Here is a 16,881-nt window from a genome sequence, read left to right on the forward strand (position 1 = left end):
GAAGGGGGTGTGGAGCCTGGGCAGTGGGTGTGGGAGGAGCCTATCTTCCACAACCCAGCCATCCCTTTGAGATCGGTTCAGTCGGCCACCCTGCAGAGGCAACTGATGGCAGGAGGTTTACAAAGGCTGGGTGACCTGAGACTGCTGGGAGAGGAGGGGTGGAAAACCCCGGAGGTCTTGGCGCAACAAACAGGAATAACGTCTCTTAGGCTGCTGGAAAGATTCCTGGAGGAGGTCCAGGAGGCACTGTCTGAGCCGGTAAGGGGGGTGTTTGAGAGGCCAAAGGGAGAGGGGCCACCAATGTTCCCGCCACTGCAGGTGACGGCAGAGACTGGAGACTGGCAAGGGGGTCTGGAGGACTTGTTAGATTTTAACACTCCGAGCCTGGGGGAGTTTGAGGGGGTGGGAGGTAAAGCCCTCTACAACCTCTGCGTTAAGGTTAGGAGCATTAGAAGCCTAACAGGAGTGAAGGCACATCAGTGGCAGGGGGTATGTGGGGCGGAGAGTATGGTGGGTTTTCGATGGAGGGCGCTCTACAAACCCCCAGTACCAAAGAGGTCAGGGGACCTCCAGTGGAGGGTTCTTCATGGAGCCCTGGCCACTAACAGCTGGTTGGCACGGGTTGATCCGGGAATTGGGCAGGGGTGTCCTTTCTGTCAAATGAAAGAAACTGTAATTCATGTGTTTTCTGTGTGCACCAGGTTAATGCCATTAATGTCTCTGTTGGAATGTCTGTGTGACAGGTTGGGGGTGGTTTTTGCTGTTGGGATGTTTATAATGGGATACAGGTATTCGAGTAAGGAGAAAGAAAAATGTGTTTTGTTGAATTTTCTGTTTGCTCAGGCAAAGTTAGCTATTTGGCTAACAAGGAGGAACAGGGTTAAAGGTGGGGGTATAACAGACCCTTTACTACTGTTTAATTGGATGGTCTCTGCGCGCCTTAGGGTTGAGTTTGAGTTCTATAAAATGATCAAATGTGTGGAGATGTTTGAGGAGATATGGTGTGTTGGGGGGGCTGTCTGTATTGCTGGGGAAGATGTTTTGGATATACGGTTGTAGGAGAGGGTTTTTGGTGATTTGTATCATGTGGTAGAGGATATATTTTTATTTTTTATTTTAGGGGAGGGGGGGGGGTGAGTTTTAAATGAATTGAGAATGTTTCAATAAAGAAAGACCAAAAGTCAAAAAGTCTCTCTCTCTCTCTCTCTCTCTCTCTCTCTCTGTTTCTCTCTCTGTTTCTCTCTCTCTCTCTCTCTCTCTCTCTCTCTCTGTTTCTCTGTTTCTCTCTCTCTCTCTCTCTCTCTGTTTCTCTCTCTCTCTCTCTCTCTCTGTTTCTCTCTCTCTCTCTCTCTCTCTCTCTCTGTTTCTCTCTCTCTCTCTCTCTCTCTGTTTCTCTCTCTCTCTCTCTCTCTCTCTGTGTGTATCTCTCTCTCTCTCTCCCTCTCTCTCTCTCTCTCTCTCTCTCTGTGTGTATCTCTCTCTCTCTCTCCCTCTCTCTCTCTCTCTCTCTCTCTCTCTCTCTCTCTCTGTGTGTATCTCTCTCTCTCTCCCTCTCTCTCTCTCTCTCTCTCTCTCTCTCTCTCCCTCTCTCTCTCTCTCTCTCTCTCTCTCTCTCTCTCTCTCTCTCTCTCTCTCTCTCTCTCTCTCTCTCTCTGTGTGTGTGTCTCTGTCTCTCGTCAATCTGAAAGTGGTAGCCTTCAATAGAGAGCCCTTTTAATTTAGCCGAAATTATAGGAGCTTTTAATTTTAGCCCAATTAATGGAATCTATTTGCATAATGAATGTGAATAGCATTGGAGTGGGCCAGGATAAATCAATGGCTTCTAGAAGGTCGTCAGTCCTTAGGGAAGTTCACTCTGGGGTAACATAGCGATCCGAGCCCCACACTGGCTGCTTCTCATGATCAGAAGTTTGAGAAGCGCTGGGTGCCATGGTAACAGACACGTCTCTCCAAGGTTGGCGAGGTCGTTATTGACTTTTCAGCCTGTGTATCATCCTCAGTCCTCTCCGGGTGTCAGGGACTAGCAGCTAGCGCCATCTCTGAGCTCTCCCTTTGTTGATGAACAGGAACAGGTCTGGAAGACCTGTTGAAGACGGGGGGAATTTAGATGAAGGGGATCTGAGTCTGCTCAATGCAGTTGCCACGCTGCACAGGGAACAGAATGTGACGATTGCCTGCAGGATGTTTTCTTTTGACTTAAGGTCAGAGCTTGGTGAAGGCTTGTACAGGAGCAGTGGACTGGCATTGTGGTCATATGTCGGGGAAATGAAACCCGTTTCTACTGGGGGAGCACACAAGGGGCTTTGTGATGTCAGTGTTCCGCTGAGACAGAAAATACGGTGTGACTGGGGAGGCTTATAAGTGAACAGTGCACTTCTCACGTGAGGATTAGTGTGTGTGTGTAAAACTAACAGAGATCTTCAATCATATATTGAATTTTGCCTGCAGGCAATTCTTCATTTACGGGTTGAATGGCTCGGTTAAAACTCAAATGCAAATTTACCAGCATAGTAACAACATGAATCATGCCAATATGCAAAAATGAAAAGTGTTTTCACATACCATAATTACATGCTTTTTTTATTGTCACTTTTGCCGCTCCATTCGGTATTTTTTATCTTCCAATAGAGTGTTATTTAACAACTTAACTTTAACAACTTAATTATAACTCATTATGTACAGTATGTAGTATGCTCTCTCACCAGCAGGAGGCGATATATACATTTTTTGCATAGCGTATCGACTGAAGTCATGTGGAGGAAGAAATCAACAGCATCAAGGGGTCACATATATTGTCGTTGTTAACCTCAACAGTTGATATCTTATGTTAATAATTATATAATAATATAATATATATAATATTATACATGCCATTGAGAAGGTACTTTTATCCAAAGAGACTTAGTCATGCTTACATAATTTTTTTGTAAAGCATCAAGGTCAACACGGAGGAGGAAGATTGGTAAATAACAGGTCTGTAGATAACAGGTCTATAAATAACAGGTATGGAGATAACAGGTCTATAAATAACAGGTCTGGAGATAACAGGTCTGGAGATAACAGGTCTGGAGATAACAGATCTGTAGATAACAGGTCTGGAGATAACAGGTCTGGAGATAACAGATCTGTAGATAACAGATCTGTAGATAACAGGTCTGGAGATAACAGGTCTGGAGATAACAGATCTGTAGATAACAGGTCTGGAGATAACAGGTCTGGAGATAACAGGTCTATAAATAACAGGTCTGGAGATAACAGGTCTATGAATAAAAGGTCTTTAGATAACAGGTCTATAGATAACAGGTCTGTAGATAACAGGTCTGTAGATAGCAGGTCTGTAGATAAACGGTCTGTAGATAACAGGTCTATAAATAACAGGTCTATAAATAACAGGTCTGTAGATAACAGGTCTATAAATACAGGTCTATAAATTACAGGTCTATAAATAACAGGTCTGTAAATTACAGGTCTATAGATAACAGGTCTGTAGATAAAAGGTCTGTAGATTTATTTATTTTTATTTATTTATTTCACCTTTATTTAACCAGGTAGGCAAGTTGAGAACAAGTTCTCATTTACAATTGCGACCTGGCCAAGATAAAGCAAAGCAGTTTGACACATACAACGACACAGAGTTACACATGGAGTAAAACAAACATACAGTCAATAATACAGTATAAACAAGTCTATATACAATGAGCAAATGAGGTGAGATAAGGGAGGCAAAGGCAAAAAGGCCATGGTGGCAAAGTAGATACAATATAGCAAGTAAAACACTGGAATGGTAGATTTGCAATGGGAGAATGTGCAAAGTAGAAATAAAAATAATGGGGGTGCAAAGGAGCAAAATCAATAAATAAATAAAATACAGTAGGGAAAGAGGTAGTTGTTTGGGCTAAATTATAGGTGGGCTATGTACAGGTGCAGTAGTCTGTGAGCTGCTCTGACAGTTGGTGCTTAAAGCTAGTGAGGGAGATAAGTGTTTCCAGTTTCAGAGATTTTTGTAGTTCGTTCCAGTCATTGGCAGCAGAGAACTGGAAGGAGAGGCGGCCAAAGAAAGAATTGGTTTTGGGGGTGACTAGAGAGATATACCTGCTGGAGCGTGTGCTACAGGTGGGAGATGCAATGGTGACCAGCGAGCTGAGATAAGGGGGGACTTTACCTAGCAGGGTCTTGTAGATGACATGGAGCCAGTGGGTTTGGCGACGAGTATGAAGCGAGGGCCAGCCAACGAGAGCGTACAGGTCGCAATGGTGGGTAGTATATGGGGCTTTGGTGACAAAATGGATTGCACTGTGATAGACTGCATCCAATTTGTTGAGTAGGGTATTGGAGGCTATTTTGTAAATGACATCGCCAAAGTCGAGGATTGGTAGGATGGTCAGTTTTACAAGGGTATGTTTGGCAGCATGAGTGAAGGATGCTTTGTTGCGAAATAGGAAGCCAATTCTAGATTTAACTTTGGATTGGAGATGTTTGATATGGGTCTGGAAGGAGAGTTTACAGTCTAACCAGACACCTAAGTATTTGTAGTTGTCCACGGAGCCGTCCAGAGCCGTCCAGAGTAATAATGTTGGACAGGCGGGTAGGTACAGGTAGCGATCGGTTGAAGAGCATGCATTTATTTTTACTTGTATTTAAGAGCAATTGGAGGCCACGGAAGGAGAGTTGTATGGCATTGAAGCTTGCCTGGAGGGTTGTTAACACAGTATCCAAAGAAGGGCCAGAAGTATACAGAATGGTGTCGTCTGCATAGAGGTGGATCAGAGACTCACCAGCAGCAAGAGCGACCTCATTGATGTATACAGAGAAGAGAGTCGGTCCAAGAATTGAACCCTGTGGCACCCCCATAGAGACTGCCAGAGGTCCGGACAGCAGACCCTCCGATTTGACACACTGAACTCTATCAGAGAAGTAGTTGGTGAACCAGGCGAGGCAATCATTTGAGAAACCAAGGCTGTCAAGTCTGCCGATGAGGATGTGGTGATTGACAGAGTCGAAAGCCTTGGCCAGATCAATGAATACGGCTGCACAGTAATGTTTCTTATCGATGGCGGTTAAGATATAATTTAGGACCTTGAGCGTGGCTGAGGTGCACCCATGACCAGCTCTGAAACCAGATTGCATAGCAGAGAAGGTATGGTGAGATTCGAAATGGTCGGTAATCTGTTTGTTGACTTGGCTTTCGAAGACCTTAGAAAGGCATGGTAGGATAGATATAGGTCTGTAGCAGTTTGGGTCAAGAGTGTCACCCCCTTTGAAGAGGGGGATGACCGCAGCTGCTTTCCAATCTTTGGGAATCTCAGACGACACGAAAGAGAGGTTGAACAGGCTAGTAATAGGGGTGGCAACAATTTTGGCAGATAATTTTAGAAAGAAAGGGTCCAGATTGTCTAGCCCGGCTGATTTGTAGGGGTCCAGATTTTGCAGCTCATTCAGAACATCAGCTGAGCAGATTTGGGAGAAGGAGAAATGGGGAAGGCTTGGGCGAGTTGTTGTGGGGGGTACAGTGCTGTTGACCGGGGTAGGAGTAGCCAGGTGGAAAGCATGGCCAGCCGTAGAAAAATGCTTATTGAAATTCTCAATTATGGTGGATTTATCAGTGGTGACAGTGTTTCCTATCTTCAGTGCAGTGGGCAGCTGGGAGGAGGGGTTCTTATTCTCCATGGACTTTACAGTGTCCCAGAACCTTTTTGAGTTAGTGTTGCAGGAAGCAAATTTCTGCTTGAAAAAGCTAGCCTTGGCTTTTCTAACTGCCTGTGTATAATGGTTTCTAGCTTCCCTGAACAGCTGCATATCACGGGGGCTGTTCGATGCTAATGCAGAACGCCATAGGATGTTTTTTTGTTGGTTAAGGGCAGTCAGGTCTGGGGAGAACCAAGGGCTATATCTATTCCTGGTTCTACATTTATTGAATGGGGCATGTTTATTTAAGATGGTTAGGAAGGCATTTTGAAAAAATATCCAGGCATCCTCTACTGACGGGATGAGATCAATATCCTTCCAGGATACCCCGGCCAGGTCGATTAGAAAGGCCTGCTCGCTGAAGTGTTTCAGGGAGCGTTTTACAGTGATGAGTGGAGGTCGTTTGACCGCTGACCCATTACGGATGCAGGCAATGAGGCAGTGATCGCTGAGATCTTGGTTGAAAACAGCAGAGGTGTATTTAGAGGGCAAGTTGGTTAGGATGATATCTATGAGGGTGCCCGTGTTTAAGGCTTTGGGGAGGTACCTGGTAGGTTCATTGATAATTTGTGTGAGGTTGAGGGCATCAAGTTTAGATTATAGGATGGCTGGGGTGTTAAGCATGTTCCAATTTAGGTCGCCTAGCAGCACAAGCTCTGAAGATAGATGGGGGGCAATCAGTTCACATATGGTGTCCAGAGCACAGCTGGGGGCAGAGGGTGGTCTATAGCAGGCGGCAACGGTGAGAGACTTGTTTTTAGAGAGGTGGATTTTTAAAAGTAGAAGTTCAAATTGTTTGGGTACAGACCTGGATAGTAGGACAGAACTCTGCAGGCTATCTTTGCAGTAGATTGCAACACCGCCCCCTTTGGCAGTTCTATCTTGTCTGAAAATGTTGTAGTTTGGAATTAAAATGTCTGAATTTTTGGTGGTCTTCCTAAGCCAGGATTCAGACACAGCTAGAACATCCGGGTTGGCAGAGTGTGCTAAAGCAGTGAATAGAACAAACTTAGGGAGGAGGCTTCTAATGTTAACATGCATGAAACCAAGGCTATTACGGTTACAGAAGTCGTCAAAAGAGAGCGCCTGGGGAATAGGAGTGGAGCTAGGCACTGCAGGGCCTGGATTCACCTCTACATCGCCAGATGAACAGAGTAGTAGTAGAATAAGGGTGTGGCTAAAAGCAATAAGAATTGGTCGTTTAGAACGTCTGGAACAGAGAGTAAAAGGAGGTTTCTGGGGTCGATAAAATAGCATCAAGGTATAATGTACAGACAAAGGTAAGGAAGGATGTGAATACAGTGGAGGTAAACCTAGGTATTGAGTGATGAAGAGAGAGATATTGTCTCTAGAAACATCATTGAAACCAGGAGATGTCATTGCATGTGTGGGTGGTGGAACTAATAGGTTGGATAAGGTATAATGAGCAGGACTAGAGGCTCTACAGTGAAATAAGCCAATAAACACTAACCAGAACAGCAATGGACAAGGCATATTGACATGAAGGAGAGGCATGCTCAGTCGAGTGATCAAAAGGGTCCAGTGAGTGGAGAGGTTGGTTGGGGGTCACGGCGATTTAGACAGCTAAATCGGTAGCAAGCTAGCATAGGAGCAAGCTAGCATAAGATGGAGGTCTGTTATTAGCCAACTCTTGCGTTCCGTCAGTAGATTAGTGGGTTTCCGTGTGGTAGAGGGGATGAATCCAAATCACACAACAACAACAAAAATAAAAACAATAGATATAGTTATAGAGGCCCAAGAAGAAAAATAAATCAATAAATAAAAATAAAATAAAAATTGTCCGATTGTCTATTCAGATAGCAGCCGATAAGATAGCCAACGGCTAGCAGGCCGCAGATGAGCGCCCAGGCAACGTTGCGCCGGAGGAGCCAGCCGGACAGTTCCCTCGGGTAGACAACGTCGGCAGTCTAGCCGTGAAGGCCCGGTGGGGCTCCGCGTAGGCAGCAAAACGGGTCCGGATAGGTGACTGCAGGCCAGGAGTGATTGATGGAACTCTTCAGCTGGCTAGCTCCGGAACAATTGATGTTAGCTCCGGAATCGACGAAAGCCGATAGTCACACGGATAGCAGCTAGCTAGCTGTGAGATCCAGGCATGGACGTCCAGAGCCAGCGGCCGAAATCCAGGGACATGGAGAGAAAAATTGGTCCGATATGTTCCGCTCCGAGCCGCGCTGCGCTGCACCGCGCCGTACAAAACTGGCGATAGATTCTCGAGCCAAAGGACAGCCGATGACCACAAACCGTGGTCAGCTGAGTACCAACGATTAGCCAGTAAATAAGCTAACTAGCTTCTGAACTAGCCCCTGAACCAGCTTCAGAGTAGCTTCTGGACCAGCTTCTGGCTAGCTCCCGGCTAGCTTCTGGCTAGCCTCTCGGAGGATCACAGATCTGAGGTAAATAATACTTTTTTATATAAATATAAATTGGTGAAACGGATTGCAGGAGAGTGTTCTGAAGATGAGTTTTTAGAAATGTAAAAATGTATGTGAAAAAAAAGTTGTAAATTTATATATATACGGGACACGACAGGACGAGGACAAAAATACGTCTGAACTGCTATGCCATCTTGGGAGAGATAACAGGTCTGTAGATAGCATGTCTATAAATAACAGGTCTGTAGATAACAGGTCTGTAGATAACAGGTCTGTAGATAACAGGTCTGTAGATAACAGGTCTGTTGATAACAGGTCTGTTGATAACAGGTCTATAAATAACAGGTCTATAAATAACAGGTTTGTAGATAACAGGTCTGTAGATAACAGGTCTGTTGATAACAGATCTATAAATAACAGGTTCGTAGATAACAGGTCTGTAAATAACAGGTCTGTTGATAACAGGTCTATAAATAACAGGTCTATAAATAACAGGTTTGTAGATAACAGGTCTGTAGAGAACAGGTCTGTTGATAACAGGTCTATAAATACAGGTCTATAAATTACAGGTCTATAAATAACAGGTCTGTAAATAACAGGTCTGTAGATAACAGGTCTGTAAATAACAGGTCTGTAGATAACAGGTCTGTAAATAACAGGTCTATAAATAACAGGTCTGTAGATAACAGGTCTGTAGATAACAGATCTATAAATATCTGGTCTGTAGGTAACAGGTCTATAAATAACAGGTCTATAAATAACAGGTTTGTAGATAACATGTCTGTAAATAACAGGTCTGTAGATAACAGGTCTATAAATAGCAGGTCTGTAGATAACAGGTCTCTTGATAACAGGTCTATAAATAACAGGTATGTAGAAAACAGGTCTGTAGATAACAGGTCTATAAATACAGGTCTATAAATTACAGGTCTATAAATAACAGGTCTGTAAATAACAGGTCTGTAGATAACAGGTCTATAACTAACAGGTCTATAAATAACAGGTCTGTTGATAACAGGTCTATAAATACAGGTCTATAAATTACAGGTCTATAAATAACAGGTCTGTAAATAACAGGTCTGTAGATAACAGGTCTATAACTAACAGGTCTGTTGATAACAGGTCTATAAATAACAGGTCTATAAATAACAGGTTTGTAGATAACAGGTCTGTAGAGAACAGGTCTGTTGATAACAGGTCTATAAATACAGGTCTATAAATTACAGGTCTATAAATAACAGGTCTGTAAATAACAAGTCTGTAGATAACAGGTCTGTAAATAACAGGTCTGTAGATAACAGGTCTGTAAATAACAGGTCTATAAATAACAGGTCTGTAGATAACAGGTCTGTAGATAACTGATCTATAAATATCTGGTCTGTAGGTAACAGGTCTATAAATAACAGGTCTATAAATAACAGGTTTGTAGATAACATGTCTGTAAATAACAGGTCTGTAGATAACAAGTCTATAAATAGCAGGTCTGTAGATAACAGGTCTCTTGATAACAGGTCTATAAATAACAGGTATGTAGAAAACAGGTCTGTAGATAACAGGTCTATAAATACAGGTCTATAAATTACAGGTCTATAAATAACAGGTCTGTAAATAACAGGTCTGTAGATAACAGGTCTATAACTAACAGGTCTATAAATAACAGGTCTGTTGATAACAGGTCTATAAATACAGGTCTATAAATTACAGGTCTATAAATAACAGGTCTGTAAATAACAGGTCTGTAGATAACAGGTCTATAACTAACAGGTCTATAAATAACAGGTCTGGAGATAACAGGTCTATAAATAACAGGTCTGTAGATAACAGGTCTATAAATAACAGGTCTACAAATAACAGGTCTGTAGATAACAGGTCTATAAATAGCAGGTCTGTAGATAACAGGTCTCTTGATAACAGGTCTATAAATAACAGGTATGTAGAAAACAGGTCTGTAGATAACAGGTCTATAAATAACAGGTCTGGAGATAACAGAACAACCTAACAGGCTGAACAGAGGGTGGATAGACAGCAATGGGATGGAAAGGTAGGCCAAATTGAAACCACCTGGAGATGAACTCTTGGTTAGAATGGTTCAACTCTAACCCTCGCTTCATGTCCACATCCTGGTTCAACCCTAACCCTAGCTTCATGTCCACATCCTGGTTCAACCCTAACGCTAGCTTCATGTCCACATCCTGGTTCAACCCTAACCCTAGATTCATGTTCACATCCTGATTCAACTCTAACCCTAGATTAATGTCCACATCCTGGCTCAACCCTAACCCTAACTTCATGCCCACATCCTGGTTCAACCCTAACCCTAGCTTCATGTCCACATCCTGGCTCAACCCTAACCCTAACTTCATGTCCACATCCTGGTTCAACCCTAACCCTAGATTAATGTCCACATCCTGGCTCAACCCTAACCCTAACTTCATGTCCACATCCTGGTTCAACCCTAACCCTAGATTAATGTCCACATCCCTGTTCAACCCTAACCCTAGCTTCATGTCCACATCCTGGTTCAACCCTAACCCTAGCTTCATGTCCACATCCTGGTTCAACCCTAACCCTAGCATCATGTGGAGAGGAAGCCTCTTTTGCATTCCATTTAGACTAATATGTGAGTTTTTAAAATCTTTGATTTATTTTAGAGGCCATAGTAGACATCAAATGTGGTTTGTTCTTATTCTGCACCAACTCCCTGTCATGACGTGGCCCTTTCTGGGTATAGATCGTGGCTTCCCCTTCTCTCACTCTCTCCTACACCCAGGTTCTGTTATCTCGGGTCGTAAATTTCCATGGCGGATTCCCATTTTCATGCAGAAAGAGAAACCACAGAGTGAACAAAGGATTTCACGTGGCTGAAATCCTAAATCCCCAAAATGGGAAAATGAAACTATATGTCCACTTGTGAGAATGTGTGCAGTGTCTGTGGACACTTAAGGGACAGTTATGTTGAATGTGTTTCATTTGGTGACCTCACGAGGGACAGGAAAAACACACAACGATATCTCCAAATGTGTATATTTCTCAATTATGGTGTTTGCATCTATTTCTTGTATAAAATGAAAGAGTAAAGATGAAACTATTTGTGAAATTATGTAATGTTACTTTAACCTTTAATTTTGAGAGAATTGTTTTCCCTGTAAAGGTTAACAAGTCAGTGGCCACGCCCCCTTGAGCACAGACATGATCAGGCGTCATTCTACTGTTATGAATAAAAGCCCCTCCTAAAATAATCCTCTTCAGACTAAGCAAACCCACAGCGTGAGCTGTGATTGTGAGTAGTTATTGAATTCCTAACCATACCACGTGGAGAATTGGCTACACGACTGGAAATGGTTAAACTCTGAGACTATCGATCCCTACAGAATGAGAGCAATTTTTTGTACTTTTTTGCTAGCGGGACACCTCGATAACATCCGGTGAAATTGCAGAGTGCCAAATTCAAATTACATTATTATAAATATTTAACTTTCATAAAATCACAAGTGTAACATGTCAAAATAAAGCATAACTTCTTGTTAATCCAGCCGCTGTGTTAGATTTCAAAAAGATTTTAAGACGAAAGCAAACGATACGATTATCTGAGGACAGCGCCCAGCGCCCAGCACACAAACCCATACAGACATTTTCCAGCCAAGAAGATTACTCACGAAAGTCAGAAATAGCAATAAAATTAATCACTTACCTTTGATGATCTTCATATGGTTGCACTCACAAGACTCCATGTTACACAATAAATGTTTGTTTTGTTCGATAAAGTCCCTCTTTATGTCCAAAATCCTCCATTTTGTTGGCGCGTTTTGTTCAGTAATCAATTGGCTCAACGGCGGTTACAACAGGCAGGCGAAAAATCCAAATAGTACCAGTAATGTTTGTCGAAACATGTCAAACGATGTTTATAGACAATCCTCAGGTTGTTTTTTGTCTAAATAATCAATAATATTTCAAACGGACAATAGCGTCGTCAATATAAAAGAAAAACAAGAAAGGCGGGCTATAGGTCTTGCGCACCAAACAGGTCTGGGGACTTTCCACTGTCCGCTCATTGAAACTGGTAATTATCCCTAATTTTTCAGAATAAAAGACTGAAACAATGTCTAAAGACTATTCACAGCTAGTGGAAGCCATAGGGAATGCAATCTGGGTCATAACCATTTATATGGTGGATAGGCTTTCAATGGAAAAACACCCATTAGGGAATCTTCCCTATCATTGTTAGTAACTGTCGTGTCTTTGGCTATGCCGGATTAAGTGGTATGACATGCTATTCTATAAAATAATTTCTCCGTGATTAATATTACCTGATTGAGCTAATCATGTAAATGTGTCGGGCACCACGAAATAATATTTATAGAGCTGTTATCTTCCGAATAAACTCTTAAAGACCTAGTAATATTTTACATCAATAGCAGTCAATATCAATCGTCATCTTAATTCAGTCTCATCTGAAAGTTGTAAATTCTTGGTTATCTGCACGAACCCTGGCTAACAAGTTGAATCAGCAATACAAAATTGGGTTTCATTGAAATTGATTTGAAAACATTTATTCACTAAATACCTAACTAATCACACAGAATAACACATACACATAATTAAATCATAACCTGATTACAAATTAAAGAAAAGTGGCTGGGTTTAGTGAAGGAGCGGGAAGACTGAGGAACAAAGGGAAGAAGCTGGGCTATCGTAAATACAGTATCTTATGCATTCTAAATTACCGCCCATTTGGAAAAGGAAAGTGCAATACATATTTACTCTGAGCTTCAGTAGGTTGGTGGTAGATGGAAGGCCGTGTTGCCTTTGTCCTTTGAAGAATGTCTCTGGTGGTCAATTGGATACGTTGTAGTAACGTCGTTGGGTGATAAGATGGGATACTCTGTCTGTTCCTTCCTAACCCTCGTTTGCATCTGCTGTTGCTAACTCAACGGCTAGAAGGTATCACTTCTGTAGTGAATAAGAGTTCAAAGTTCATACCATTCGCAACCAAGGCTCACGCTGATGTTGGCTTCGTTCTGTAGTTATTATCTGAACCATTCTGACATAGGACTGTCGTCCTCACATCATTGGAACAGGAGGTTATATTGTTGTAAAGGGCTTATGTAGGAACGGAGAGGAGGGCGTGTTTGAAAAGTTTTATAGCCCATGTCCCTTCACAGGGGCGGGCCACTGATTGAGCAGCCCTATTTTATGAAAACCCAAATCTCACATTTTAGAAGCTAAAATCACATTTCATCCCATCACAAATAATTTCATATTCAAACATTTAAATTGAACAACAATTCCATGTGAATCCGATAACTCTGATGTGTAGACTTTCCACTGTAGAGTTTATGTCATCTTATCATTGATGAGAATGTCTCAGATGACAACCGAACTGACATCATATTCATTAAGTACCACCGGATTACCAGAATATAGTTAATTTCCCCCCACCTTCTGATGTTCCCAGAATCTCTATGTTAACCAAGGGTTTTGCAAATGTAACCTCAGTAGGGTAGAGAGAGGAAAAAGGGTGGAAGAGGTATTTATGACTGTCATAAACCTACCCCCCAGGCTAACGTCATGACATAACTAATATCTACTGTTTGTTTGTTTATGCATTTCTGTGATTATTTAGTTAGTTAGTAAATGAATGATTAAGCCAATTGGTGTATGGATGATTCATAGTAAAAGCTGGGTTCGTGCAGATAACCAACCATTTACAATGTTCAGATGAGACTGACGTGAGGTAAATAATAATTAATTAATAGAAGACTAATTGATCAGATATTAAAATAACTGAAGAGTTATATTCGGAAAAGTATAACTTTGTAATCTGAAGATTTTCCTTCCTGCCCCGACTTCCTAGTTAATTAACTTTATATGATTAGTTTGATCACGTAATAATAATTACAGAGAATTGATTTGATAAAATAAGTCCTCACCTTTAATGATGCCAAAGACACCACATCCCTCTCATTCATCAAGTCATTTAACCTAGGACCTTTACCATACAGCACACTTCCTGAACCCGCATAAAGCAAGCCTTGGTCAAAGGAAAGACCAAGGCTTGCTTATCAGGAAGGATGACAGAACTCCCTCCACTTGACAGAAAGCGAAGGATGGCTCATTGAATTAAAGAGGGGGAAACCAGGTCAGTATATTAGAGGTAAAGTATTTGTTTCAATTTTCCAGGAATTATTTATGGTGATGACTTCTGGCTGGCCAACACCGTAAGAGAAGAGAGCTTAATTAGTTTCTGCTGGAAGTTAATTGGGGGCTTGTAGTAATGTCAATGAGAGCAACATGAAAGGAAAAAGCTGATATTGCAATAAAAACAATCGCCTTGACTCAGGCCAGTTCCCGTCCGCCTTGCCACCAATACAATAAACTCATTAACTTAATCTCTTAATCAATGATAATGGACTGATGCGACTTCAGCAGAGACCAGGGCACTCGATTGGACAGGTTTCATCGCGACAGCAGAAACAGAGAGAAAAGGGTTGTGCAAGTTCAGTGTTTTCCTGAAATGACTTAAATAAAACTACATAGAGAGTGAAGTGGCCCATATCCGGGAATATAATTACTTCTGGTAATTGTAGTTTGGGAGGACCTTTTGGCTACTTTACTCTAAATACATGGGTTATTATTGATCTTTTTCAGACAATAAATGTACGGTATGTGATGGTGAATCAGACAACCATTACCCAGAAAACTTTCACCCCAGTTTATATATTTTTATATTTCATTGCAATTGTAAAAATAAAAAAAAAACATGAACTGGGGTGAAAGTCTTTATCTGTGATGGCTGTCTGATTCACCATCATACAGAACATTACCCTGTCAGACTTTCCATTTCCAGAGGCCAGTTAATTGGGTTTTCATCCCAACTACTGAGTGGTATTTCTCATGATGGATGGCCTTTGTATGTATTCTTTATTTGTACTATTTTCTACTTTGTCTGACCCAACAGCCACTGATTTCTGTACAGCCCAACCACCACTGGTTTCTGTACAGCCCAACCACATCTGGTTTCTGTACAGCCCAACCACCACTGGTTTCTGTACGGCCCAACCCCCACTGGTTTCTGTACAGCCCAACAGCCACTGGTTTCTGTACAGCCCAACCACCACTGGTTTCTGTACGGCCCAACCACCACTGGTTTCTGTACGGCCCAACCACCACTGGGTTCTGTACGGCCCAACCACCACTGGTTTCTGTACGGCCCAACCACCACTGGTTTCTGTACAGCCCAACCACCACTGGGTTCTGTACGGCCCAACCACCACTGGGTTCTGTACGGCCCAACCACCACTGGTTTCTGTACAGCCCAACCACCACTGGTTTCTGTACAGCCCAACCACCACTGGGTTCTGTACGGCCCAACCACCACTGGGTTCTGTATGAACCAACCACCACTGGTTTCTGTACGGCCCAACCACCACTGGGTTCTGTATGAACCAACCACCACTGGTTTCTGTACGGCCCAACCACCACTGGGTTCTGTATGAACCAACCACCACTGGTTTCTGTACAGCCCAACCACCACTGGTTTCTGTACAGCCCAACCACCACTGGTTTCTGTACGGCCCAACCCCCACTGGTTTCTGTACAGCCCAACAGCCACTGGTTTCTGTACAGCCCAACCACCACTGGTTTCTGTACGGCCCAACCACCACTGGTTTCTGTACGGCCCAACCACCACTGGGTTCTGTACGGCCCAACCACCACTGGTTTCTGTACGGCCCAACCACCACTGGTTTCTGTACAGCCCAACCACCACTGGGTTCTGTACGGCCCAACCACCACTGGGTTCTGTACGGCCCAACCACCACTGGGTTCTGTACGGCCCAACCACCACTGGTTTCTGTACAGCCCAACCACCACTGGTTTCTGTACAGCCCAACCACCACTGGGTTCTGTACGGCCCAACCACCACTGGGTTCTGTACGGCCCAACCACCACTGGTTTCTGTACGGCCCAACCACCACTGGGTTCTTTACGGCCCAACCACCACTGGTTTCTGTACGGCCCAACCACCACTGGGTTCTGTACGGCCCAACCACCACTGGGTTCTGTACGGCCCAACCACCACTGGTTTCTGTACGGCCCAACCACCACTGGTTTCTGTACAGCCCAACCACCACTGGTTTCTGTACGGCCCAACCACCACACTATAAGTTACTAACAACGACATGGCCGAAGAGTGAAGTCAGTATTTCACCCAGTCAGATGGTGAATACCTCAGATTTAATCTGGGGGTAATAAAGTGAGAAGTAAGACTTCCTCTGTTTTACTGCCAATTAGTAAGAGGCTCAGAGGTAACTTCTGACATAGAGTACCAGTCAAAAGTTTGGACACACCTACTCATTCAAGGGTGTGTCTTCATTTCTTACATTGTAGAATAATAGTGAAGACATCAAAACTATGAAAAACCACACGTGGAATCAAGTATTAACCCAAAAAGTCTTAAACAAATCAAAATATATTTTATTTTTGAGATTCTTCAAAGTAGCCACACTTTGCCTTGATGACAGCTTTACACACTATTGGAATTTTCTCAACCAACTTCATGAGGTAGTTAAAAGTTAATTTGTAGAATTTCTTTAATTCTTAATGCCTTTAAGTCAATCAGTTGTGTTGTGACAAGGTTGGGGTGGGATACAGAATATAGCTATATTTGGTAAAGTCCTTATTATGGCAAGAACAGCTCAAATAAACAAAAAGAAACGACAATCCATCATTACTTTAAGATATGAAGGTCAGTCAATCTGGAAAATGGCAAGAACTTTGGAAGTTTCTTCAAGTGCAGTCGCAA

Source organism: Oncorhynchus mykiss, chromosome 15 (assembly GCF_057628025.1).
Source record: "Oncorhynchus mykiss isolate SJ-2025 chromosome 15, ASM5762802v1, whole genome shotgun sequence".
In the NCBI taxonomy this organism is placed as follows: Eukaryota; Metazoa; Chordata; class Actinopteri; order Salmoniformes; family Salmonidae; genus Oncorhynchus; species Oncorhynchus mykiss.